The sequence below is a fragment of the Aegilops tauschii genome, chromosome 5 (assembly GCF_002575655.3).
Source record: "Aegilops tauschii subsp. strangulata cultivar AL8/78 chromosome 5, Aet v6.0, whole genome shotgun sequence".
NCBI lineage: Eukaryota > Viridiplantae > Streptophyta > Magnoliopsida > Poales > Poaceae > Aegilops > Aegilops tauschii.
In genome coordinates this window covers 75225622-75249290 of record NC_053039.3, presented here as the reverse complement: position 1 = coordinate 75249290, position 23669 = coordinate 75225622, and the positions used below count along the sequence as shown (strand labels likewise).

The 23669-nt window shown below is 47.2% G+C and overlaps 47 non-coding genes across 47 annotated transcripts; all 47 read right to left on the bottom strand.

Moving 5' to 3' along the window:
- Positions 1-164: 164 nt before the first annotated feature.
- LOC141024537 (5S ribosomal RNA) lies at positions 165-283 on the bottom strand. Its single transcript, XR_012186135.1, has one exon. It is a non-coding gene; the product is annotated as a 5S ribosomal RNA (ribosomal RNA).
- A 371-nt stretch (positions 284-654) lies between these two features.
- On the bottom strand, positions 655-773 carry LOC141024468 (5S ribosomal RNA). The gene has a single exon (XR_012186066.1). It is a non-coding gene; the product is annotated as a 5S ribosomal RNA (ribosomal RNA).
- Positions 774-1143: 370 nt separating this feature from the next.
- LOC141024463 (5S ribosomal RNA) lies at positions 1144-1261 on the bottom strand. Its single transcript, XR_012186061.1, has one exon. It is a non-coding gene; the product is annotated as a 5S ribosomal RNA (ribosomal RNA).
- A 376-nt stretch (positions 1262-1637) lies between these two features.
- On the bottom strand, positions 1638-1756 carry LOC141024513 (5S ribosomal RNA). The gene has a single exon (XR_012186111.1). It is a non-coding gene; the product is annotated as a 5S ribosomal RNA (ribosomal RNA).
- A 373-nt stretch (positions 1757-2129) lies between these two features.
- LOC141024394 (5S ribosomal RNA) lies at positions 2130-2250 on the bottom strand. Its single transcript, XR_012185991.1, has one exon. It is a non-coding gene; the product is annotated as a 5S ribosomal RNA (ribosomal RNA).
- Positions 2251-2623: 373 nt separating this feature from the next.
- Positions 2624-2742, bottom strand: LOC141023976 (5S ribosomal RNA). Its single transcript, XR_012185574.1, has one exon. It is a non-coding gene; the product is annotated as a 5S ribosomal RNA (ribosomal RNA).
- Positions 2743-3112: 370 nt separating this feature from the next.
- On the bottom strand, positions 3113-3231 carry LOC141024261 (5S ribosomal RNA). Its single transcript, XR_012185858.1, has one exon. It is a non-coding gene; the product is annotated as a 5S ribosomal RNA (ribosomal RNA).
- Positions 3232-3602: 371 nt separating this feature from the next.
- LOC141023627 (5S ribosomal RNA) lies at positions 3603-3721 on the bottom strand. The gene has a single exon (XR_012185227.1). It is a non-coding gene; the product is annotated as a 5S ribosomal RNA (ribosomal RNA).
- Positions 3722-4090: 369 nt separating this feature from the next.
- LOC141024445 (5S ribosomal RNA) lies at positions 4091-4208 on the bottom strand. Its single transcript, XR_012186043.1, has one exon. It is a non-coding gene; the product is annotated as a 5S ribosomal RNA (ribosomal RNA).
- A 369-nt stretch (positions 4209-4577) lies between these two features.
- Positions 4578-4696, bottom strand: LOC141024292 (5S ribosomal RNA). Its single transcript, XR_012185889.1, has one exon. It is a non-coding gene; the product is annotated as a 5S ribosomal RNA (ribosomal RNA).
- Positions 4697-5066: 370 nt separating this feature from the next.
- LOC141024393 (5S ribosomal RNA) lies at positions 5067-5187 on the bottom strand. Its single transcript, XR_012185990.1, has one exon. It is a non-coding gene; the product is annotated as a 5S ribosomal RNA (ribosomal RNA).
- Positions 5188-5557: 370 nt separating this feature from the next.
- On the bottom strand, positions 5558-5676 carry LOC141023523 (5S ribosomal RNA). The gene has a single exon (XR_012185123.1). It is a non-coding gene; the product is annotated as a 5S ribosomal RNA (ribosomal RNA).
- A 370-nt stretch (positions 5677-6046) lies between these two features.
- Positions 6047-6165, bottom strand: LOC141023504 (5S ribosomal RNA). The gene has a single exon (XR_012185102.1). It is a non-coding gene; the product is annotated as a 5S ribosomal RNA (ribosomal RNA).
- Positions 6166-6534: 369 nt separating this feature from the next.
- LOC141023988 (5S ribosomal RNA) lies at positions 6535-6652 on the bottom strand. Its single transcript, XR_012185586.1, has one exon. It is a non-coding gene; the product is annotated as a 5S ribosomal RNA (ribosomal RNA).
- Positions 6653-7022: 370 nt separating this feature from the next.
- On the bottom strand, positions 7023-7141 carry LOC141024473 (5S ribosomal RNA). Its single transcript, XR_012186071.1, has one exon. It is a non-coding gene; the product is annotated as a 5S ribosomal RNA (ribosomal RNA).
- A 369-nt stretch (positions 7142-7510) lies between these two features.
- LOC141024392 (5S ribosomal RNA) lies at positions 7511-7631 on the bottom strand. The gene has a single exon (XR_012185989.1). It is a non-coding gene; the product is annotated as a 5S ribosomal RNA (ribosomal RNA).
- A 370-nt stretch (positions 7632-8001) lies between these two features.
- LOC141024471 (5S ribosomal RNA) lies at positions 8002-8120 on the bottom strand. Its single transcript, XR_012186069.1, has one exon. It is a non-coding gene; the product is annotated as a 5S ribosomal RNA (ribosomal RNA).
- Positions 8121-8490: 370 nt separating this feature from the next.
- LOC141024391 (5S ribosomal RNA) lies at positions 8491-8611 on the bottom strand. The gene has a single exon (XR_012185988.1). It is a non-coding gene; the product is annotated as a 5S ribosomal RNA (ribosomal RNA).
- Positions 8612-8981: 370 nt separating this feature from the next.
- Positions 8982-9100, bottom strand: LOC141023924 (5S ribosomal RNA). Its single transcript, XR_012185522.1, has one exon. It is a non-coding gene; the product is annotated as a 5S ribosomal RNA (ribosomal RNA).
- A 370-nt stretch (positions 9101-9470) lies between these two features.
- LOC141024402 (5S ribosomal RNA) lies at positions 9471-9588 on the bottom strand. Its single transcript, XR_012185999.1, has one exon. It is a non-coding gene; the product is annotated as a 5S ribosomal RNA (ribosomal RNA).
- A 373-nt stretch (positions 9589-9961) lies between these two features.
- LOC141023808 (5S ribosomal RNA) lies at positions 9962-10080 on the bottom strand. Its single transcript, XR_012185406.1, has one exon. It is a non-coding gene; the product is annotated as a 5S ribosomal RNA (ribosomal RNA).
- A 370-nt stretch (positions 10081-10450) lies between these two features.
- On the bottom strand, positions 10451-10568 carry LOC141024210 (5S ribosomal RNA). Its single transcript, XR_012185808.1, has one exon. It is a non-coding gene; the product is annotated as a 5S ribosomal RNA (ribosomal RNA).
- Positions 10569-10936: 368 nt separating this feature from the next.
- Positions 10937-11055, bottom strand: LOC141023888 (5S ribosomal RNA). Its single transcript, XR_012185486.1, has one exon. It is a non-coding gene; the product is annotated as a 5S ribosomal RNA (ribosomal RNA).
- Positions 11056-11426: 371 nt separating this feature from the next.
- LOC141024168 (5S ribosomal RNA) lies at positions 11427-11544 on the bottom strand. The gene has a single exon (XR_012185765.1). It is a non-coding gene; the product is annotated as a 5S ribosomal RNA (ribosomal RNA).
- Positions 11545-11913: 369 nt separating this feature from the next.
- LOC141023718 (5S ribosomal RNA) lies at positions 11914-12032 on the bottom strand. The gene has a single exon (XR_012185316.1). It is a non-coding gene; the product is annotated as a 5S ribosomal RNA (ribosomal RNA).
- Positions 12033-12402: 370 nt separating this feature from the next.
- LOC141024358 (5S ribosomal RNA) lies at positions 12403-12520 on the bottom strand. The gene has a single exon (XR_012185955.1). It is a non-coding gene; the product is annotated as a 5S ribosomal RNA (ribosomal RNA).
- A 652-nt stretch (positions 12521-13172) lies between these two features.
- On the bottom strand, positions 13173-13291 carry LOC141025204 (5S ribosomal RNA). The gene has a single exon (XR_012186702.1). It is a non-coding gene; the product is annotated as a 5S ribosomal RNA (ribosomal RNA).
- Positions 13292-13660: 369 nt separating this feature from the next.
- LOC141024788 (5S ribosomal RNA) lies at positions 13661-13779 on the bottom strand. The gene has a single exon (XR_012186285.1). It is a non-coding gene; the product is annotated as a 5S ribosomal RNA (ribosomal RNA).
- A 369-nt stretch (positions 13780-14148) lies between these two features.
- On the bottom strand, positions 14149-14266 carry LOC141024357 (5S ribosomal RNA). The gene has a single exon (XR_012185954.1). It is a non-coding gene; the product is annotated as a 5S ribosomal RNA (ribosomal RNA).
- A 652-nt stretch (positions 14267-14918) lies between these two features.
- LOC141025202 (5S ribosomal RNA) lies at positions 14919-15037 on the bottom strand. Its single transcript, XR_012186700.1, has one exon. It is a non-coding gene; the product is annotated as a 5S ribosomal RNA (ribosomal RNA).
- Positions 15038-15406: 369 nt separating this feature from the next.
- Positions 15407-15525, bottom strand: LOC141024787 (5S ribosomal RNA). The gene has a single exon (XR_012186284.1). It is a non-coding gene; the product is annotated as a 5S ribosomal RNA (ribosomal RNA).
- A 368-nt stretch (positions 15526-15893) lies between these two features.
- On the bottom strand, positions 15894-16011 carry LOC141024444 (5S ribosomal RNA). The gene has a single exon (XR_012186042.1). It is a non-coding gene; the product is annotated as a 5S ribosomal RNA (ribosomal RNA).
- Positions 16012-16383: 372 nt separating this feature from the next.
- On the bottom strand, positions 16384-16502 carry LOC141024265 (5S ribosomal RNA). The gene has a single exon (XR_012185862.1). It is a non-coding gene; the product is annotated as a 5S ribosomal RNA (ribosomal RNA).
- A 372-nt stretch (positions 16503-16874) lies between these two features.
- LOC141024457 (5S ribosomal RNA) lies at positions 16875-16995 on the bottom strand. The gene has a single exon (XR_012186055.1). It is a non-coding gene; the product is annotated as a 5S ribosomal RNA (ribosomal RNA).
- A 370-nt stretch (positions 16996-17365) lies between these two features.
- Positions 17366-17483, bottom strand: LOC141024356 (5S ribosomal RNA). Its single transcript, XR_012185953.1, has one exon. It is a non-coding gene; the product is annotated as a 5S ribosomal RNA (ribosomal RNA).
- A 655-nt stretch (positions 17484-18138) lies between these two features.
- Positions 18139-18257, bottom strand: LOC141023635 (5S ribosomal RNA). Its single transcript, XR_012185235.1, has one exon. It is a non-coding gene; the product is annotated as a 5S ribosomal RNA (ribosomal RNA).
- Positions 18258-18626: 369 nt separating this feature from the next.
- LOC141024786 (5S ribosomal RNA) lies at positions 18627-18745 on the bottom strand. The gene has a single exon (XR_012186283.1). It is a non-coding gene; the product is annotated as a 5S ribosomal RNA (ribosomal RNA).
- Positions 18746-19113: 368 nt separating this feature from the next.
- On the bottom strand, positions 19114-19231 carry LOC141024443 (5S ribosomal RNA). The gene has a single exon (XR_012186041.1). It is a non-coding gene; the product is annotated as a 5S ribosomal RNA (ribosomal RNA).
- A 372-nt stretch (positions 19232-19603) lies between these two features.
- Positions 19604-19722, bottom strand: LOC141024264 (5S ribosomal RNA). Its single transcript, XR_012185861.1, has one exon. It is a non-coding gene; the product is annotated as a 5S ribosomal RNA (ribosomal RNA).
- Positions 19723-20092: 370 nt separating this feature from the next.
- On the bottom strand, positions 20093-20213 carry LOC141024416 (5S ribosomal RNA). Its single transcript, XR_012186012.1, has one exon. It is a non-coding gene; the product is annotated as a 5S ribosomal RNA (ribosomal RNA).
- Positions 20214-20583: 370 nt separating this feature from the next.
- Positions 20584-20702, bottom strand: LOC141023587 (5S ribosomal RNA). Its single transcript, XR_012185187.1, has one exon. It is a non-coding gene; the product is annotated as a 5S ribosomal RNA (ribosomal RNA).
- Positions 20703-21073: 371 nt separating this feature from the next.
- Positions 21074-21192, bottom strand: LOC141023521 (5S ribosomal RNA). Its single transcript, XR_012185122.1, has one exon. It is a non-coding gene; the product is annotated as a 5S ribosomal RNA (ribosomal RNA).
- Positions 21193-21562: 370 nt separating this feature from the next.
- LOC141025131 (5S ribosomal RNA) lies at positions 21563-21681 on the bottom strand. The gene has a single exon (XR_012186628.1). It is a non-coding gene; the product is annotated as a 5S ribosomal RNA (ribosomal RNA).
- Positions 21682-22051: 370 nt separating this feature from the next.
- Positions 22052-22169, bottom strand: LOC141023987 (5S ribosomal RNA). Its single transcript, XR_012185585.1, has one exon. It is a non-coding gene; the product is annotated as a 5S ribosomal RNA (ribosomal RNA).
- A 370-nt stretch (positions 22170-22539) lies between these two features.
- Positions 22540-22658, bottom strand: LOC141024538 (5S ribosomal RNA). The gene has a single exon (XR_012186136.1). It is a non-coding gene; the product is annotated as a 5S ribosomal RNA (ribosomal RNA).
- A 369-nt stretch (positions 22659-23027) lies between these two features.
- Positions 23028-23148, bottom strand: LOC141024390 (5S ribosomal RNA). Its single transcript, XR_012185987.1, has one exon. It is a non-coding gene; the product is annotated as a 5S ribosomal RNA (ribosomal RNA).
- Positions 23149-23518: 370 nt separating this feature from the next.
- LOC141023880 (5S ribosomal RNA) lies at positions 23519-23637 on the bottom strand. The gene has a single exon (XR_012185478.1). It is a non-coding gene; the product is annotated as a 5S ribosomal RNA (ribosomal RNA).
- Positions 23638-23669: the final 32 nt, after the last annotated feature.

The following is a 23669-nucleotide window of genomic DNA, read 5'->3' as shown; positions in this document are numbered from 1 at the left end:
CCCCTTTCACAACGCGCTCCTCGCGCCACAAAGCCGCCTCTGGACGCGTGACCAATGGGCAACGAGCTAAAACATATCGCAAATGTCAAAAATAATATAACGGGGTTAATATATATCGCGCACATGCGATATGTTTGTCATGAGGCGCAAAAAATAATTAAAAAGGAATGCAGCACGAGGACTTCCCAGGAGGTCACCCACCCTAGTACTACTCTCTCCCAAGCACGCTTAACTTTGGAGTTCTGATGGGATCCGGTGCTTTAGCCCTGCTATGATCGCATCCAACATGTTACCCCCGCCTTCGTCCCTTATGCTTGCCACTCCCAGGTCCACTACAAAGATGATTGTCATTCTTACTACCATTACAACCGTTGCCTAATAATGGATAATGCCCTATATATACTACTTACTCCCCCCCCTCAAACACGGAGACGAGTTTACCACGGTTTCCACCCCTCCCTCTATACCGCAGCAACACGTATTTTTCTACCCCTTTCACAACGCGCTCCTCGCGCCACAAAGCCGCCTCTAGACGCGTGACCAATGGGCAGCGAGCTAAAACATATCGCAAATGTCAAAAATAATATAACGGGGTTAATATATATCGCGCACATGCGATATGTTTGTCACGAGGTGCAAAAAATAATTAAAAAGGGAAAGGAACACGAGGACTTCCCAGGAGGTCACCCATCCTAGTACTACTCTAGACCAAGCACGCTTAACTTCGGAGTTCTGATGGGATCCGGTACTTTAGTGCTGGTATGATCACATCCGACATGTTACCCCCGCCTTCGTCCTTTATGCTTGCCACTCCCAGGTCCACTGCAAAGATGATTGTCATTCTTACTACCATTACAACTGTTGCCTAATAATGGATAATGCCCTATATATACTACTTACTCCCCCCCTCAAACACGAAGACGAGTTTACCACGGTTTCCACCCCTCCCTCTATACCGCAGCAACACGTATTTTTTTACCCCTTTCAGAACGCGCTCCTCGCGCCACAAAGCCGCCTCTAGACGCTTGACCAATGAGCAGCGAGCTAAAACATATCGCAAATGTCAAAAATAATATAACGGGGTTAATATATATCGCGCACATGTGATATGTTTGTCATGAGGCGCAAAAAATAATTAAAAAGGGAATGGAACACGAGGACTTCCCAGGAGGTCACCCATCCTAGTACAATCTCGCCCAAGCACGCTTAACTTCGGAGTTCTGATGGGATCCGGTGCTTTAGTGCTGCTATGATCACAACCAACATGTTACCCCCGCCTTCGTCCCTTATGCTTGCCACTCCCAGGTCCACTGCAAAGATGATTGTCATTCTTACTACCATTACAACCGTTGCCTAATAATGGATAATGCCCTATATATGCTACTTACTCCCCCCCCCACCCTCAAACACGGAGACGAGTTTACCACGGTTTCCACCCCTCCCTCTATACCGTAGCAACACGTATTTTTTTACGCCTTTCAGAACGCGCTCCTCGCGCCACAAAGCCGCCTCTAGACGCGTGACCAATGAGCAGCCAGCTAAAACATATCGCAAATGTCAAAAATAATATAACGGGGTTAATATATATCGCGCACATGTGATATGTTTGTCATGAGGCGCAAAAAATAATTAAAAAGGGAATGCAACACGAGGACTTCCCAGGAGGTCACCCACCCTAGTACTACTCTCTCCCAAGCACGCTTAACTTTGGAGTTCTGATGGGATCCGATGCTTTAGTCCTGCTATGATCGCATCCAACATGTTACCCCCGCCTTCGTCCCTTATGCTTGCCACTCCCAGGTCCACTGCAAAGATGATTGTCATTCTTACTACCATTACAACCGTTGCCTAATAATGGATAATGCCCTATATATACTACTTACTCCCCCCCCCCCTCAAACACGGAGACGAGTTTACCACGGTTTCCACCCCTCCCTCTATACCGCAGCAACACGTATTTTTTTACCCCTTTCAGAACGCGCTCCTCGCGCCACAAAGCCGCCTCTAGACGCGTGACCAATGAGCAGCGAGCTAAAACATATCGCAAATGTAAAAAATAATATAACGGGGTTAATATATATCGCACACATGTGATATGTTTGTCATGAGGCGCAAAAAATAATTAAAAAGGAATGCAGCACGAGGACTTCCCAGGAGGTCACCCATATCCTAGTACTACTCTCGCCCAAGCACGCTTAACTTCGGAGTTCTGATGGGATCCGGTGCTTTAGTGCTGCTATGATCGCATCCAACATGTTACCCCCACCTTCGTCCCTTATGCTTGCCACTCCTAGGTCCACTGTAAAGATGATTGTCATTCTTACTACCATTACAACCGTTGCCTAATAATGGATAATGCCCTATATATACTACTTACTCCCCCCCCCCTTAAACACGGAGACGAGTTTACCACGGTTTCCACCCCTCCCTCTATACCGCAGCAACACGTATTTTTTTACCCCTTTCAGAACGCGCTCCTCGCGCCACAAAGCCGCCTCTAGACGCGTGAACAATGAGCAGCGAGCTAAAACATATCGCAAATGTCAAAAATAATATAACGGGGTTAATATATATCGCGCACATGTGATATATTTGTCATGAGGCGCAAAAAATAATTAAAAAGGGAATGCAACACGAGGACTTCACAGGAGGTCACCCATCCAAGTACTACTCTCGCCCAAGCACGCTTAACTTCGAAGTTCTGATGGGATCCCGTGCTTTAGTGCTGGTATGATCGCATCCAACATGTTACCCCCGCCTTCGTCCCTTGTGCTTGCCACTCCCAGGTCCACTGCAAAGATGATTGTCATTCTTACTACCATTACAACCGTTGCCTAATAATGGATATTGCCCTATATATACTACTTACTCCCCCCCTCAAACACGGAGACGAGTTTACCACGGTTTCCACCCCTCCCTCTATACCGCAGCAACACGTATTTTTTTACCCCTTTCAGAACGCGCTCCTCGCGCCACAAAGCCGCATCTAGACGCGTGACCAATGAGCAGCGAGCTAAAACATATCGCAAATGTCAAAAATAATATAACGGGGTTAATATATATCGCGCACATGCGATATGTTTGTCACGAGGCGCAAAAAATAATTAAAAAGGGAATGCAACAGGAGGACTTCCCAAGAGGTCACCCATCCTAGTACTACTCTCGCCCAAGCACGATTAACTTCAGAGTTCTGATGGGATCCGGTGCTTTAGTGCTGGTATGATCGCATCCGACATGTTACCCCCGCCTTCGTCCCTTGTGCTTGCCACTCCCAGGTCCACTGCAAAGATGATTGTCATTCTTACTACCATTATAACCGTTGCCTAATAATGGATAATGCCCTATATATACTACTTACTCCCCCCCCCTCAAACACGGAGACGAGTTTACCACGATTTCCACCCCTCCCTCTATACCGCAGCAACACGTATTTTTTTACCCCTTTCAGAACGCGCTCCTCGCACCAGAAAGCCGCATCTAGACGCGTGACCAATGAGCAGCGAGCTAAAACATATCGCAAATGTCAAAAATAATATAACGGGGTTAATATATATCGCGCACATGCGATATGTTTGTCACGAGGCGCCAAAAATAATTAAAAAGGAATGCAGCACGAGGACTTCCCAGGAGGTCACCCATCCTAGTACTACTCTCGCCCAAGCATGCTTAACTTCGGAGTTCTGATGGGATCCGGTGCTTTAGTGCTGGTATGATCGCATCCAACATGTTACCCCCGCCTTCGTCCCTTATGCTTGCCACTCCCAGGTCCACTGTAAAGATGATTGTCATTCTTACTACCATTACAACCGTTGCCTAATAATGGATAATGCCCTATATATACTACTTACTCCCCCCCGTCAAACACGGAGACGAGTTTACCACGGTTTCCACCCCTCCCTCTATACCGTAGCAACACGTATTTTTTTCCCCTTCAGAACGCGCTCCTCGTGCCACAAACCCGCCTCTAGACGCGTGACCAATGAGCAGTGAGCTAAAACATATCGCAAATGTCAAAAATAATATAACGGGGTTAATATATATCGCGCACATGTGATATGTTTGTCATGAGGCGCAAAAAATAATTAAAAAGGGAATGCAACACGAGGGATCCGAGGAGGTCACCCATCCTAGTACTACTCTCGCCCAAGCACGCTTAACTTCGGAGTTTTGATGGGATCCGGTGCTTTAGTGCTGGTATCATCGCATCCAACATGTTACCTCCGCCTTCGTCCCTAATGCTTGCCACTCCCAGGTCCACTGCAAAGATGATTGTCATTCTTACTACCATTACAACTGTTGCCTAATAATGGATAATGCCCTATATATACTACTTACTCCCCCCCTCAAACACGAAGACGAGTTTACCACGGTTTCCACCCCTCCCTCTATACCGCAGCAACACGTATTTTTTACCCCTTTCAGAACGCGCTCCTCGCGCCACAAAGCCGCCTCTGGACGCGTGACCAATGGGCAGCGAGCTAAAACATATCGCAAATGTCAAAAATAATATAACGGGGTTTATATATATCGCGCACATGCAATATGTTTGTCACGAGGCGCAAAACATAATTAAAAAGGGAATGGAACACGAGGACTTCCCAAGAGGTCACCCATCCTAGTACTACTCTCGCCCAAGAACGCTTAACTTTGGAGTTCTGATGGGATCCGGTGCTTTAGTGCTGGTATGATCGCATCCGACATGTTACCCCCGCCTTCGTCCCTTATGCTTGCCACTCCCAGGTCCACTGCAAAGATGATTGTCATTCTTACTACCATTACAACCGTTGCCTAATAATGGATAATGCCCTATATATACTACTTACTCCCCCCCCTCAAACACAGAGACGAGTTTACCACGGTTTCCACCCCTCCCTCTATACCGCAGCAACACATATTTTTCTACCCCTTTCACAACGCGCTCCTCGCGCCACAAAGCCGCCTCTGGACGCGTGACCAATGGGCAGCGAGCTAAAACATATCGCAAATGTCAAAAATAATATAACGGGGTTAATATATATCGCGCACATGCGATATGTTTGTCATGAGGCGCAAAAAATAATTAAAAAGGAATGCAGCACGAGGACTTCCCAGGAGGTCACCCATATCCTAGTACTACTCTCGCCCAAGCACGCTTAACTTCGGAGTTCTGATGGGATCCGGTGCTTTAGTGCTGCTATGATCGCATCCAACATGTTACCCCCACCTTCGTCCCTTATGCTTGCCACTCCTAGGTCCACTGCAAAGATGATTGTCATTCTTACTACCATTACAACCGTTGCCTAATAATGGATAATGCCCTATATATACTACTTACTCCCCCCCTCAAACACGGAGACGAGTTTACCACGGTTTCCACCCCTCCCTCTATACCGCAGCAACACGTATTTTTCTACCCCTTTCACAACGCGCTCCTCGCGCCACAAAGCCGCCTCTGGACGCGTGACCAATGGGCAGCGAGCTAAAACATATTGCAAATGTCAAAAATAATATAACGGGGTTAATATATATCGCGCACATGCGATATGTTTGTCACGAGGTGCAAAAAATAATTAAAAAGGGAATGGAACACGAGGACTTCCCAGGAGGTCACCCATCCTAGTACTACTCTCGCCCAAGCACGCTTAACTTCGGAGTTCTGATGGGATCCGGTGCTTTAGTGCTGGTATGATCACATCCGACATGTTACCCCCGCCTTCGTCCCTTATGCTTGCCACTCCCAGGTCCACTGCAAAGATGATTGTCATTCTTACTACCATTACAACCGTTGCCTAATAATGGATAATGCCCTATATATACTACTTACTCCCCCCCTCAAACACGGAGACGAGTTTACCACGGTTTCCACCCCTCCCTCTATACCGCAGCAACACGTATTTTTTTACCCCTTTCAGAACGCGCTCCTCGCGCCACAAAGCCGCCTCTAGACGCGTGACCAATGAGCAGCGAGCTAAAACATATCGCAAATGTCAAAAATAATATAACGGGGTTAATATATATCGCGCACATGCGATATGTTTGTCACGACGCGCAAAAAATAATTAAAAAGGGAATGCAACACGAGGACTTCCCAGGAGGTCACCCATCCTAGTACTACTCTCGCCCAAGCATGCTTAACTTCGGAGTTCTGATGGGATCCGGTGCTTTAGTGCTGGTATGATCACATCCGACATGTTACCCCCGCCTTCGTCCCTTATGCTTGCCACTCCCAGGTCCACTGCAAAGATGATTGTCATTCTTACTACCATTACAACCGTTGCCTAATAATGGATAATGCCCTATATATACTACTTACTCCCCCCCTCAAACACGGAGACGAGTTTACCACGGTTTCCACCCCTCCCTCTATACCGCAGCAACACGTATTTTTTTACCCCTTTCAGAACGCGCTCCTCGCGCCACAAAGCCGCCTCTAGACGCGTGACCAATGAGCAGCGAGCTAAAACATATCGCAAATGTCAAAAATAATATAACGGGGTTAATATATATCGCGCACATGTGATATGTTTGTCATGAGGCGCAAAAAATAAATAAAAAGGAATGCAACACGAGGACTTCCCAGGAGGTCACCCATCCTAGTACAATCTCGCCCAAGCACGCTTAACTTCGGAGTTCTGATGGGATCCGGTGCTTTAGTGCTGCTATGATCGCATCCAACATGTTACCCCCGCCTTCGTCCCTTATGCTTGCCACTCCCAGGTCCACTGCAAAGATGATTGTCATTCTTACTACCATTACAACCGTTGCCTAATAATGGATAATGCCCTATATATACTACTTACTCCCCCCCTCAAACACGGAGACGAGTTTACCACGGTTTCCACCCCTCCCTCTATACCGCAGCAACACGTATTTTTTTACCCCTTTCACAACGCGCTCCTCGCGCCACAAAGCCGCCTCTAGACACGTGACCAATGAGCAGCCAGCTAAAACATATCGCAAATGTCAAAAATAATATAACGGGGTTAATATATATCGCGCACATGTGATATGTTTGTCATGAGGCGCAAAAAATAATTAAAAAGGGAATGCAACACGAGGACTTCCCAGGAGGTCACCCGCCCTAGTACTACTCTCGCCCAAGCACGCTTAACTTTGGAGTTCTGATGGGATCCGATGCTTTAGTCCTGCTATGATCGCATCCAACATGTTACCCCCGCCTTCGTCCCTTATGCTTGCCACTCCCAGGTCCACTGCAAAGATGATTGTCATTCTTACTACCATTACAACCGTTGCCTAATAATGGATAATGCCCTATATATACTACTTACTTCCCCCCCTCAAACACGGAGACGAGTTTACCACGGTTTCCACCCCTCCCTCTATACCGCAGCAACACATATTTTTTACCCCTTTCAGAACGCGCTCCTCGCGCCACAAAGCCGCCTCTAGACGCGTGGCCAATGAGCAGCGAGCTAAAACATATCGCAAATGTAAAAAATAATACAACGGGGTTAATATATATCGCACACATGTGATATGTTTGTCATGAGGCGCAAAAAATAATTAAAAAGGAATGCAGCACGAGGACTTCCCAGGAGGTCACCCATATCCTAGTACTACTCTCGCCCAAGCACGCTTAACTTCGGAGTTCTGATGGGATCCGGTGCTTTAGTGCTGCTATGATCGCATCCAACATGTTACCCCCACCTTCGTCCCTTATGCTTGCCACTCCTAGGTCCACTGCAAAGATGATTGTCATTCTTACTACCATTACAACCGTTGCCTAATAATGGATAATGCCCTATATATACTACTTACTCCCCCCCTCCAACACGGAGACGAGTTTACCACGGTTTCCACCCCTCCCTCTATACCGCAGCAACACGTATTTTTTTACCCCTTTCACAACGCGCTCCTCGCGCCACAAAGCCGCCTCTAGACACGTGACCAATGAGCAGCCAGCTAAAACATATCGCAAATGTCAAAAATAATATAACGGGGTTAATATATATCGCGCACATGTGATATGTTTGTCATGAGGCGCAAAAAATAATTAAAAAGGGAATGCAACACGAGGACTTCCCAGGAGGTCACCCGCCCTAGTACTACTCTCGCCCAAGCACGCTTAACTTTGGAGTTCTGATGGGATCCGATGCTTTAGTCCTGCTATGATCGCATCCAACATGTTACCCCCGCCTTCGTCCCTTATGCTTGCCACTCCCAGGTCCACTGCAAAGATGATTGTCATTCTTACTACCATTACAACCGTTGCCTAATAATGGATAATGCCCTATATATACTACTTACTTCCCCCCCCTCAAACACGGAGACGAGTTTACCACGGTTTCCACCCCTCCCTCTATACCGCAGCAACACATATTTTTTACCCCTTTCAGAACGCGCTCCTCGCGCCACAAAGCCGCCTCTAGACGCGTGGCCAATGAGCAGCGAGCTAAAACATATCGCAAATGTAAAAAATAATACAACGGGGTTAATATATATCGCACACATGTGATATGTTTGTCATGAGGCGCAAAAAATAATTAAAAAGGAATGCAGCACGAGGACTTCCCAGGAGGTCACCCATATCCTAGTACTACTCTCGCCCAAGCACGCTTAACTTCGGAGTTCTGATGGGATCCGGTGCTTTAGTGCTGCTATGATCGCATCCAACATGTTACCCCCACCTTCGTCCCTTATGCTTGCCACTCCTAGGTCCACTGCAAAGATGATTGTCATTCTTACTACCATTACTACCGTTGCCTAATAATGGATAATGCCCTATATATACTACTTACTCCCCCCCTCAAACACGGAGACGAGTTTACCACGGTTTCCACCCCTCCCTCTATACCGCAGCAACACGTATTTTTCTACCCCTTTCACAACGCGCTCCTCGCGCCACAAAGCCGCCTCTGGACGCGTGACCAATGGGCAGCGAGCTAAAACATATTGCAAATGTCAAAAATAATATAACGGGGTTAATATATATCGCGCACATGCGATATGTTTGTCACGAGGTGCAAAAAATAATTAAAAAGGGAATGGAACACGAGGACTTCCCAAGAGGTCACCCATCCTAGTACTACTCTCGCCCAAGCACGCTTAACTTTGGAGTTCTGATGGGATCCGGTGCTTTAGTGCTGGTATGATCACATCCGACATGTTACCCCCGCCTTCGTCCCTTATGCTTGCCACTCCCAGGTCCACTGCAAAGATGATTGTCATTCTTACTACCATTACAACCGTTGCCTAATAATGGATAATGCCCTATATATACTACTTACTCCCCCCCTCAAACACGGAGACGAGTTTACCACGGTTTCCACCCCTCCCTCTATACCGCAGCAACACGTATTTTTTTACCCCTTTCAGAACGCGCTCCTCGCGCCACAAAGCCGCCTCTAGACGCGTGACCAATGAGCAGCGAGCTAAAACATATCGCAAATGTCAAAAATAATATAACGGGGTTAATATATATCGCGCACATGTGATATGTTTGTCATGAGGCGCAAAAAATAATTAAAAAGGGAATGCAACACGAGGACTTCCCAGGAGGTCACCCATCCTAGTACAATCTCGCCCAAGCACGCTTAACTTCGGAGTTCTGATGGGATCCTGTGGTTTAGTGCTGCTATGATCGCATCCAACATGTTACCCCCGCCTTCGTCCCTTATGCTTGCCACTCCCAGGTCCACTGCAAAGATGATTGTCATTCTTACTACCATTACAACCGTTGCCTAATAATGGATGATGCCCTATATATACTACTTACTCCCCCCCCCCTCAAACACGGAGACGAGTTTACCACGGTTTCCACCCCTCCCTCTATATCGCAGCGACACGTATTTTTTTACCCCTTTCAGAACGCGCTCCTCGCGCCACAAAGCCGCATCTAGACGCGTGACCAATGAGCAGCGAGCTAAAACATATCGCAAATGTCAAAAATAATATAACGGGGTTAATATATATCGCGCACATGCGATATGTTTGTCACGAGGCGCAAAAAATAATTAAAAAGGGAATGCAACACGAGGACTTCCCAAGAGGTCACCCATCCTAGTACTGCTCTCGACCAAGCACGCTTAACTTCGGAGTTCTGATGGGATCCGGTGCTTTAGTGCTGGTATGATCACATCCGACATGTTACCCCCGCCTTCGTCCCTTATGCTTGCCACTCCCAGGTCCACTGCAACGATGATTGTCATTCATACTACCATTACAACCATTGCCTAATAATGGATAATGCCCTATATATACTACTTACTCCCCCCCTCAAACACGGAGACGAGTTTACCACGGTTTCCACCCCTCCCTCTATACCGCAGCAACACGTATTTTTTTACCCCTTTCAGAACGCGCTCCTCGCGCCACAAAGCCGCCTCTAGACGCGTGACCAATGAGCAGCGAGCTAAAACATATCGCAAATGTTAAAAATAATATAACGGGGTTAATATATATCGCGCACATGTGATATGTTTGTCATGAGGCGCAAAAAATAATTAAAAAGGGAATGCAACACGAGGACTTCCCAGGAGGTCACCCATCCTAGTACAATCTCGCCCAAGCACGCTTAACTTCGGAGTTCTGATGGGATCCGGTGCTTTAGTGCTACTATGATCGCATCCAACATGTTACCCCCGCCTTCGTCCCTTATGCTTGCCACTCCCAGGTCCACTGCAAAGATGATTGTCATTCTTACTACCATTACAACCGTTGCCTAATAATGGATAATGCCCTATATATACTACTTACTCCCCCCCTCAAACACGGAGACGAGTTTACCACGGTTTCCACCCCTCCCTCTATACCGCAGCAACACGTATTTTTTACCCCTTTCACAACGCGCTCCTCGCGCCACAAAGCCACCTCTGGACGCGTGACCAATGGGCAGCGAGCTAAAACATATCGCAAATGTCAAAAATAATATAAGGGGTTAATATATATCGCGCACATGCGATATGTTTGTCACGAGGCGCAAAAAATAATTAAAAAGGGAATGGAACACGAGGACTTCCCAGGAGGTCACCCATCCTAGTACTACTCTCGCCCAAGCACGCTTAACTTCAGAGTTCTGATGGGATCCGGTGCTTTAGTGCTGGTATGATCGCATCCGACATGTTACCCCCGCCTTCGTCCCTTGTGCTTGCCACTCCCAGGTCCACTGCAAAGATGATTGTCATTCTTACTACCATTATAACCGTTGCCTAATAATGGATAATGCCCTATATATACTACTTACTCCCCCCCCTCAAACACGGAGACAAGTTTACCACGATTTCCACCCCTCCCTCTATACCGCAGCAACATGTATTTGTTTACCCCTTTCAGAACGCGCTCCTCACACCAGAAAGCCGCATCTAGACGCGTGACCAATGAGCAGCGAGCTAAAACATATCGCAAATGTCAAAAATAATATAACGGGGTTAATATATATCGCGCACATGCGATATGTTTGTCACGAGGCGCAAAAAATAATTAAAAAGGGAATGCAACACGAGGACTTCCCAGGAGGTTACCATCCTAATACTACTCTCGCCCAAGCACGCTTAACTTCGGAGTTCTGATGGGATCCGGTGCTTTAGTGCTGGTATGATCGCATCCAACATGTTACCCCCGCCTTCGTCCCTTATGCTTGCCACTCCCAGGTCCACTGCAAAGATGATTGTCATTCTTACTACCATTACAACCGTTGCCTAATAATGGATAATGCCCTATATATACTACTTACTCCCCCCCGTCAAACACGGAGACGAGTTTACCACGGTTTCCACCCCTCCCTCTATACCGCAGCAACACGTATTTATTCCCCTTTCAGAACGCGCTCCTCGCGCCACAAAGCCGCCTCTAGACGCGCGACCAATGAGCAGCGAGCTAAAACATATCGCAAATGTCAAAAATAATATAACGGGGTTAATATATATCGCGCACATGTGATATGTTTGTCATGAGGAGCAAAAAATAATTAAAAAGGGAATGCAACACGAGGACTTCCCAGGAGGTCACCCATCCTAGTACTACTCTCGCCCAAGCACGCTTAACTTCGGAGTTTTGATGGGATCCGGTGCTTTAGTGCTGGTATCATCGCATCCAACATGTTACCCCCGCCTTCGTCCCTTATGCTTGCCACTCCCAGGTCCACTGCAAAGATGATTGTCATTCTTACTACCATTACAACCGTTGCCTAATAATGGATAATGCCCTATATATACTACTTACTCCCCCCCCTCAAACACGGAGACGAGTTTACCACGGTTTCCACCCCTCCCTCTATACCGCAGCAACACGTATTTTTTACCCCTTTCAGAACAAGCTCCTCGCGCCACAAAGCCGCCTCTAGACGCGTGACCAATGAGCAACGAGCTAAAACATATCGCAAATGTCAAAAATAATATAACGGGGTTAATATATATCGCGCACATGTGATATGTTTGTCATGAGGCGCAAAAAATAATTATAAAGGGAATGCAACTGAGGACTTCCCAGGAGGTCAACCATCCTAGTACTACTCTCGCCCAAGCACGCTTAACTTCGGAGTTCTGATGGGATCCGGTGCTTTAGTGCTGGTATGATCGCATCCAACATGTTACCCCCGCCTTCGTCCCTTATGCTGCCACTCCCAGGTCCACTGCAAAGATGATTGTCATTCTTACTACCATTACAACCGTTGCCTAATAATGGATAATGCCCTATATATACTACTTACTCCCCCCCTCAAACACGGAGACGAGTTTACCACGGTTTCCACCCCTCCCTCTATACCGCAGCAACACGTATTTTTTTACCCCTTTCAGAACGCGCTCCTCGCGCCACAAAGCCGCCTCTGATGGGATCCGGTGCTTTAGTGCTGGTATGATCGCATCCAACATGTTACCCCCGCCTTCGTCCCTTATGCTTGCCACTCCCAGGTCCACTGCAAAGATGATTGTCATTCTTACTACGATTACAACCGTTGCCTAATAATGGATAATGCCTTATATATACTACTTACTCCCCCCCCTCAAACACGGAGATGAGTTTACCACGGTTTCCACCCCTCCGTCCATACCGCAGCAACACGTATTTTTTTACCCCTTTCAGAACGCGCTCCTCGCGCCACAAAGCCGCCTCAAGACGCGTGACAAAGCAGCGAGCTAAAACATATCGCAAATGTCAAAAATAATATAACAGGGTTAATATATATCGCGCACATGTGATATGTTTGTCATGAGGCGCAAAAAATAATTAAAAAGGGAATGCAACACAAGGACTTCCCAGGAGGTCACCCATCCTAGTACTACTCTCGCCCAAGCACGATTAACTTCGGAGTTCTGATGGGATCCGGTGCTTTAGTGCTGGTATGATCGCATCCAACATGTTACCCCCGCCTTCGTCCCTTATGCTTGCCACTCCCAGGTCCACTGCAAAGATGATTGTCATTCTTACTACCATTACAACCGTTGCCTAATAATGGATAATGCCCTATATATACTACTTACTCCCCCCCTCAAACACGGAGACTAGTTTACCACGGTTTCCACCCCTCCCTCTATACCGCAGCAACACGTATTTTTTTACCATTTTCAGAACGCGCTCCTCGCGCCACAAAGCCGCCTCTAGACGCGTGACCAATGAGCAGCGAGCTAAAACATATCAAATGTCAAAAATAATATAACGGGGTTAATATATATCGCGCACATGTGATATGTTTGTCATGAGGCACAAAAAATAATTAAAAATGCGAATGCAACACGAGGACTTCCCAGGAGGTCACCCATCCTAGTACTACTCTCGCCCAAGCACGCTTAACTTCGGAGTTCTGATGGGATCCGGTGCTTTAGTGCTGGTATGATTGCATCCAACATGTTGCCCCCGCCTTCGTCCCTTATGCTGCCACTCCCAGGTCCACTGCAAAGATGATTGTCATTCTTACTACCATTACAACCGTTGCCTAATAATGGATAATGCCCTATATATACTACTTACTCCCCCCCCTCAAACACGGAGACGAGTTTACCACGGTTTCCACCCCTCCCTCTATACCGCAGCAACACGTATTTTTTACCCCTTTCAGAACAAGCTCCTCGCGCCACAAAGCCGCCTCTAGACGCGTGACCAATGAGCAACGAGCTAAAACATATCGCAAATGTCAAAAATAATATAACGGGGTTAATATATATCGCGCACATGTGATATGTTTGTCATGAGGCGCAAAAAATAATTATAAAGGGAATGCAACTGAGGACTTCCCAGGAGGTCAACCATCCTAGTACTACTCTCGCCCAAGCACGCTTAACTTCGGAGTTCTGATGGGATCCGGTGCTTTAGTGCTGGTATGATCGCATCCAACATGTTACCCCCGCCTTCGTCCCTTATGCTGCCACTCCCAGGTCCACTGCAAAGATGATTGTCATTCTTACTACCATTACAACCGTTGCCTAATAATGGATAATGCCCTATATATACTACTTACTCCCCCCCTCAAACACGGAGACGAGTTTACCACGGTTTCCACCCCTCCCTCTATACCGCAGCAACACGTATTTTTTTACCCCTTTCAGAACGCGCTCCTCGCGCCACAAAGCCGCCTCTGATGGGATCCGGTGCTTTAGTGCTGGTATGATCGCATCCAACATGTTACCCCCGCCTTCGTCCCTTATGCTTGCCACTCCCAGGTCCACTGCAAAGATGATTGTCATTCTTACTACGATTACAACCGTTGCCTAATAATGGATAATGCCTTATATATACTACTTACTCCCCCCCCTCAAACACGGAGATGAGTTTACCACGGTTTCCACCCCTCCGTCCATACCGCAGCAACACGTATTTTTTTACCCCTTTCAGAACGCGCTCCTCGCGCCACAAAGCCGCCTCAAGACGCGTGACAAAGCAGCGAGCTAAAACATATCGCAAATGTCAAAAATAATATAACAGGGTTAATATATATCGCGCACATGTGATATGTTTGTCATGAGGCGCAAAAAATAATTAAAAAGGGAATGCAACACAAGGACTTCCCAGGAGGTCACCCATCCTAGTACTACTCTCGCCCAAGCACGATTAACTTCGGAGTTCTGATGGGATCCGGTGCTTTAGTGCTGGTATGATCGCATCCAACATGTTACCCCCGCCTTCGTCCCTTATGCTTGCCACTCCCAGGTCCACTGCAAAGATGATTGTCATTCTTACTACCATTACAACCGTTGCCTAATAATGGATAATGCCCTATATATACTACTTACTCCCCCCCTCAAACACGGAGACTAGTTTACCACGGTTTCCACCCCTCCCTCTATACCGCAGCAACACGTATTTTTTTACCATTTTCAGAACGCGCTCCTCGCGCCACAAAGCCGCCTCTAGACGCGTGACCAATGAGCAGCGAGCTAAAACATATCAAATGTCAAAAATAATATAACGGGGTTAATATATATCGCGCACATGTGATATGTTTGTCATGAGGCACAAAAAATAATTAAAAATGCGAATGCAACACGAGGACTTCCCAGGAGGTCACCCATCCTAGTACTACTCTCGCCCAAGCACGCTTAACTTCGGAGTTCTGATGGGATCCGGTGCTTTAGTGCTGGTATGATTGCATCCAACATGTTGCCCCCGCCTTCGTCCCTTATGCTGCCACTCCCAGGTCCACTGCAAAGATGATTGTCATTCTTACTACCATTACAACCGTTGCCTAATAATGGATAATGCCCTATATATACTACTTACTCCCCCCCGTCAAACACGGAGACGAGTTTACCACGGTTTCCACCCCTCCCTCTATACCGCAGCAACACGTATTTTTTTCCCCTTCAGAACGCGCTCCTCGTGCCACAAACCCGCCTCTAGACGCGTGACCAATGAGCAGCGAGCTAAAACATATCGCAAATGTCAAAAATAATATAACGGGGTTAATATATATCGCGCACATGTGATATGTTTGTCATGAGGCGCAAAAAATAATTAAAAAGGGAATGCAACACGAGGGATCCGAGGAGGTCACCCATCCTAGTACTACTCTCGCCCAAGCACGCTTAACTTCGGAGTTTTGATGGGATCCGGTGCTTTAGTGCTGGTATCATCGCATCCAACATGTTACCCCCGCCTTCGTCCCTTATGCTTGCCACTCCCAGGTCCACTGCAAAGATGATTGTCATTCTTACTACCATTACAACCGTTGCCTAATAATGGATAATGCCCTATATATACTACATACTCCCCCCCCCCTCAAACACGGAGACGAGTTTACCACGGTTTGCACCCCTCCCTCTATACCGCAGCAACACGTATTTTTTACCCCTTTCAGAACGCGCTCCTCGCGCCACAAAGCCGCCTCTGGACGCGTGACCAATGGGCAGCGAGCTAAAACATATCGCAAATGTCAAAAATAATATAACGGGGTTTATATATATCGCGCACATGCAATATGTTTGTCACGAGGCGCAAAACATAATTAAAAAGGGAATGGAACACGAGGACTTCCCAGGAGGTCACCCATCCTAGTACTACTCTCGCCCAAGAACGCTTAACTTTGGAGTTCTGATGGGATCCGGTGCTTTAGTGCTGGTATGATCGCATCCGACATGTTACCCCCGCCTTCGTCCCTTATGCTTGCCACTCCCAGGTCCACTGCAAAGATGATTGTCATTCTTACTACCATTACAACCGTTGCCTAATAATGGATAATGCCCTATATATACTACTTACTCCCCCCCCCCTCAAACACGGAGACGAGTTTACCACGGTTTCCACCCCTCCCTCTATACCGCAGCAACACATATTTTTCTACCCCTTTCACAACGCGCTCCTCGCGCCACAAAGCCGCCTCTGGACGCGTGACCAATGGGCAGCGAGCTAAAACATATCGCAAATGTCAAAAATAATATAACGGGGTTAATATATATCGCGCACATGCGATATGTTTGTCATGAGGCGCAAAAAATAATTAAAAAGGAATGCAGCACGAGGACTTCCCAGGAGGTCACCCATATCCTAGTACTACTCTCGCCCAAGCACGCTTAACTTCGGAGTTTTGATGGGATCCGGTGCTTTAGTGCTGGTATCATCGCATCCAACATGTTACCCCCACCTTCGTCCCTTATGCTTGCCACTCCCAGGTCCACTGCAAAGATGATTGTCATTCTTACTACCATTACAACCGTTGCCTAATAATGGATAATGCCCTATATATACTACTTACTCCCCCCCCTCAAACACGGAGACGAGTTTACCACGGTTTCCACCCCTCCCTCTATACCGCAGCAACACGTATTTTTTACCCCTTTCAGAACGAGCTCCTCGCGCCACAAAGCCGCCTCTAGACGCGTGACCAATGAGCAACGAGCTAAAACATATCGCAAATGTCAAAAATAATATAACGGGGTTAATATATATCGCGCACATGTGATATGTTTGTCATGAGGCGCAAAAAATAATTATAAAGGGAATGCAACTGAGGACTTCCCAGGAGGTCAACCATCCTAGTACTACTCTCGCCCAAGCACGCTTAACTTCGGAGTTCTGATGGGATCCGGTGCTTTAGTGCTGGTATGATCGCATCCAACATGTTACCCCCGCCTTCGTCCCTTATGCTGCCACTCCCAGGTCCACTGCAAAGATGATTGTCATTCTTACTACCATTACAACCGTTGCCTAATAATGGATAATGCCCTATATATACTACTTACTCCCCCCCTCAAACACGGAGACGAGTTTACCACGGTTTCCACCCCTCCCTCTATACCGCAGCAACACGTATTTTTTTACCCCTTTCAGAACGCGCTCCTCGCGCCACAAAGCCGCCTCTGATGGGATCCGGTGCTTTAGTGCTGGTATGATCGCATCCAACATGTTACCCCCGCCTTCGTCCCTTATGCTTGCCACTCCCAGGTCCACTGCAAAGATGATTGTCATTCTTACTACGATTACAACCGTTGCCTAATAATGGATAATGCCTTATATATACTACTTACTCCCCCCCCCCCTCAAACACGGAGATGAGTTTACCACGGTTTCCACCCCTCCGTCCATACCGCAGCAACACGTATTTTTTTACCCCTTTCAGAACGCGCTCCTCGCGCCACAAAGCCGCCTCAAGACGCGTGACAAAGCAGCGAGCTAAAACATATCGCAAATGTCAAAAATAATATAACAGGGTTAATATATATCGCGCACATGTGATATGTTTGTCATGAGGCACAAAAAATAATTAAAAAGGGAATGCAACACGAGGACTTCCCAGGAGGTCACCCATCCTAGTACTACTCTCGCCCAAGCACGCTTAACTTCGGAGTTCTGATGGGATCCGGTGCTTTAGTGCTGGTATGATCGCATCCAACATGTTACCCCCGCCTTCGTCCCTTATGCTTGCCACTCCCAGGTCCACTGCAAAGATGATTGTCATTCTTACTACCATTACAACCGTTGCCTAATAATGGATAATGCCCTATATATACTACTTACTCCCCCCCTCAAACACGGAGACTAGTTTACCACGGTTTCCACCCCTCCCTCTATACCGCAGCAACACGTATTTTTTTACCATTTTCAGAACGCGCTCCTCGCGCCACAAAGCCGCCTCTAGACGCGTGACCAATGAGCAGCGAGCTAAAACATATCAAATGTCAAAAATAATATAACGGGGTTAATATATATCGCGGACATGTGATATGTTTGTCATGAGGCACAAAAAATAATTAAAAATGCGAATGCAACACGAGGACTTCCCAGGAGGTCACCCATCCTAGTACTACTCTCGCCCAAGCACGCTTAACTTCGGAGTTCTGATGGGATCCGGTGCTTTAGTGCTGGTATGATTGCATCCAACATGTTGCCCCCGCCTTCGTCCCTTATGCTGCCACTCCCAGGTCCACTGCAAAGATGATTGTCATTCTTACTACCATTACAACCGTTGCCTAATAATGGATAATGCCCTATATATACTACTTACTCCCCCCCGTCAAACACGGAGACGAGTTTACCACGGTTTCCACCCCTCCCTCTATACCGCAGCAACACGTATTTTTTTCCCCTTCAGAACGCGCTCCTCGTGCCACAAACCCGCCTCTAGACGCGTGACCAATGAGCAGCGAGCTAAAACATATCGCAAATGTCAAAAATAATATAACGGGGTTAATATATATCGCGCACATGTGATATGTTTGTCATGAGGCGCAAAAAATAATTAAAAAGGGAATGCAACACGAGGGATCCGAGGAGGTCACCCATCCTAGTACTACTCTCGCCCAAGCACGCTTAACTTCGGAGTTTTGATGGGATCCGGTGCTTTAGTGCTGGTATCATCGCATCCAACATGTTACCCCCGCCTTCGTCCCTTATGCTTGCCACTCCCAGGTCCACTGCAAAGATGATTGTCATTCTTACTACCATTACAACCGTTGCCTAATAATGGATAATGCCCTATATATACTACATACTCCCCCCCCCCTCAAACACGGAGACGAGTTTACCACGGTTTCCACCCCTCCCTCTATACCGCAGCAACACGTATTTTTTACCCCTTTCAGAACGCGCTCCTCGCGCCACAAAGCCGCCTCTGGACGCGTGACCAATGGGCAGCGAGCTAAAACATATCGCAAATGTCAAAAATAATATAACGGGGTTTATATATATCGCGCACATGCAATATGTTTGTCACGACGCGCAAAACATAATTAAAAAGGGAATGGAACACGAGGACTTCCCAGGAGGTCACCCATCCTAGTACTACTCTCGCCCAAGAACGCTTAACTTTGGAGTTCTGATGGGATCCGGTGCTTTAGTGCTGGTATGATCGCATCCGACATGTTACCCCCGCCTTCGTCCCTTATGCTTGCCACTCCCAGGTCCACTGCAAAGATGATTGTCATTCTTACTACCATTACAACCGTTGCCTAATAATGGATAATGCCCTATATATACTACTTACTCCCCCCCCTCAAACACGGAGACGAGTTTACCACGGTTTCCACCCCTCCCTCTATACCGCAGCAACACATATTTTTCTACCCCTTTCACAACGCGCTCCTCGCGCCACAAAGCCGCCTCTGGACGCGTGACCAATGGGCAGCGAGCTAAAACATATCGCAAATGTCAAAAATAATATAACGGGGTTAATATATATCGCGCACATGCGATATGTTTGTCATGAGGCGCAAAAAATAATTAAAAAGGAATGCAGCACGAGGACTTCTCAGGAGGTCACCCATATCCTAGTACTACTCTCGCCCAAGCACGCTTAACTTCGGAGTTCTGATGGGATCCGGTGCTTTAGTGCTGCTATGATCGCATCCAACATGTTACCCCCACCTTCGTCCCTTATGCTTGCCACTCCTAGGTCCACTGCAAAGATGATTGTCATTCTTACTACCATTACAACCGTTGCCTAATAATGGATAATGCCCTATATATACTACTTACTCCCCCCCTCAAACACGGAGACGAGTTTACCACGGTTTCCACCCCTCCCTCTATACCGCAGCAACACGTATTTTTCTACCCCTTTCACAACGCGCTCCTCGCGCCACAAAGCCGCCTCTGGACGCGTGACCAATGGGCAGCGAGCTAAAACATATTGCAAATGTCAAAAATAATATAACGGGGTTAATATATATCGCGCACATGCGATATGTTTGTCACGAGGTGCAAAAAATAATTAAAAAGGGAATGGAACACGAGGACTTCCCAGGAGGTCACCCATCCTAGTACTACTCTCGCCCAAGCACGCTTAACTTCGGAGTTCTGATGGGATCCGGTGCTTTAGTGCTGGTATGATCGCATCCGACATGTTACCCCCGCCTTCGTCCCTTATGCTTGCCACTCCCAGGTCCACTGCAAAGATGATTGTCATTCTTACTACCATTACAACCGTTGCCTAATAATGGATAATGCCCTATATATACTACTTGCTCCCCCCCCTCAAACACGTAGACGAGTTTACCACGGTTTCCACCCCTCCCTCTATACCGCAGCAACACGTATTTTTCTACCCCTTTCACAACGCGCTCCTCGCGCCACAAAGCCGCCTCTGGACGCGTGACCAATGGGCAGCGAGCTAAAACATATTGCAAATGTCAAAAATAATATAACGGGGTTAATATATATCGCGCACATGCGATATGTTTGTCACGAGGTGCAAAAAATAATTAAAAAGGGAATGGAACACGAGGACTTCCCAGGAGGTCACCCATCCTAGTACTACTCTCGCCCAAGCACGCTTAACTTCGGAGTTCTGATGGGATCCGGTGCTTTAGTGCTGGTATGATCACATCCGACATGTTACCCCCGCCTTCGTCCCTTATGCTTGCCACTCCCAGGTCCACTGCAAAGATGATTGTCATTCTTACTACCATTACAACCGTTGCCTAATAATGGATAATGCCCTATATATACTACTTACTCCCCCCCTCAAACACGGAGACGAGTTTACCACGGTTTCCACCCCTCCCTCTATACCGCAGCAACACGTATTTTTTTACCCCTTTCAGAACGCGCTCCTCGCGCCACAAAGCCGCCTCTAGACACGTGACCAATGAGCAGCCAGCTAAAACATATCGCAAATGTCAAAAATAATATAACGGGGTTAATATATATCGCGCACATGCGATATGTTTGTCATGAGGCGCAAAAAATAATTAAAAAGGTAATGCAACACGAGGACTTCCCAGGAGGTCACCCATCCTAGTACTACTCTCGCCCAAGCACTCTTAACTTCGGAGTTCTGATGGGATCCGGTGCTTTAGTGCTGGTATGATCACATCCGACATGTTACCCCCGCCTTCGTCCCTTATGCTTGCCACTCCCAGGTCCACTGCAAAGATGATTGTCATTCTTACTACCATTACAACCGTTGCCTAATAATGGATAATGCCCTATCTATACTACTTACTCCCCCCCTCAAACACGGAGACGAGTTTACCACGGTTTCCACCCCTCCCTCTATACCGCAGCAACACGTATTTTTTTACCCCTTTCAGAACGCGCTCCTCGCGCCACAAAGCCGCCTCTAGACGCGTGACCAATGAGCAGCGAGCTAAAACATATCGCAAATGTCAAAAATAATATAACGGGGTTAATATATATCGCGCACATGTGATATGTTTGTCATGAGGCGCAAAAAATAATTAAAAAGGGAATGCAACACGAGGACTTCCCAGGAGGTCACCCATCCTAGTACAATCTCGCCCAAGCACGCTTAACTTCGGAGTTCTGATGGGATCCGGTGCTTTAGTGCTGCTATGATCGCATCCAAAATGTTACCCCCGCCTTTGTCCCTTATGCTTGCCACTCCCAGGTCCACTGCAAAGATGATTGTCATTCTTACTACCATTACAACCGTTGCCTAATAATGGATAATGCCCTATATATACTACTTACTCCCCCCCTCAAACACGGAGACGAGTTTACCACGGTTTCCACCCCTCCCTCTATACCGCAGCAACACGTATTTTTTTACGCCTTTCAGAACGCGCTCCTCGCGCCACAAAGCCGCCTCTAGACGCGTGACCAATGAGCAGCCAGCTAAAACATATCGCAAATGTCAAAAATAATATAACGGGGTTAATATATATCGCGCACATGTGATATGTTTGTCATGAGGCGCAAAAAATAATTAAAAAGGGAATGCCACACGAGGACTTCCCAGGAGGTCACCCGCCCAAGTACTACTCTCGCCCAAGCACGCTTAACTTTGGAGTTCTGATGGGATCCGATGCTTTAGTCCTGCTATGATCGCATCCAACATGTTACCCCCGCCTTCGTCCCTTATGCTTGCCACTCCCAGGTCCACTGCAAAGATGATTGTCATTCTTACTACCATTACAACCGTTGCCTAATAATGGATAATGCCCTATATATACTACTTACTTCCCCCCCTCAAACACGGAGACGAGTTTACCACGGTTTCCACCCCTCCCTCTATACCGCAGCAACACATATTTTTTACCCCTTTCAGAACGCGCTCCTCGCGCCACAAAGCCGCCTCTAGACGCGTGGCCAATGAGCAGCGAGCTAAAACATATCGCAAATGTAAAAAATAATACAACGGGGTTAATATATATCGCACACATGTGATATGTTTGTCATGAGGCGCAAAAAATAATTAAAAAGGAATGCAGCACGAGGACTTCCCAGGAGGTCACCCATATCCTAGTACTACTCTCGCCCAAGCACGCTTAACTTCGGAGTTCTGATGGGATCCGGTGCTTTAGTGCTGCTATGATCGCATCCAACATGTTACCCCCACCTTCGTCCCTTATGCTTGCCACTGCTAGGTCCACTGCAAAGATGATTGTCATTCTTACTACCATTACAACCGTTGCCTAATAATGGATAATGCCCTATATATACTACTTACTCCCCCCCTCAAACACGGAGACGAGTTTAACACGGTTTCCACCCCTCCCTCTATACCGCAGCAACACGTATTTTTCTACCCCTTTCACAACGCGCTCCTCGCGCCACAAAGCCGCCTCTAGACGCGTGACCAATGGGCAGCGAGCTAAAACATATTGCAAATGTCAAAAATAATATAACGGGGTTAATATATATCGCGCACATGCGATATGTTTGTCACGAGGTGCAAAATATAATTAAAAAGGGAATGGAACACGAGGACTTCCCAGGAGGTCACCCATCCTAGTACTACTCTCGCCCAAGCACGCTTAACTTTGGAGTTCTGATGGGATCCGGTGCTTTAGTGCTGGTATGATCACATCCGACATGTTACCCCCGCCTTCGTCCCTTATGCT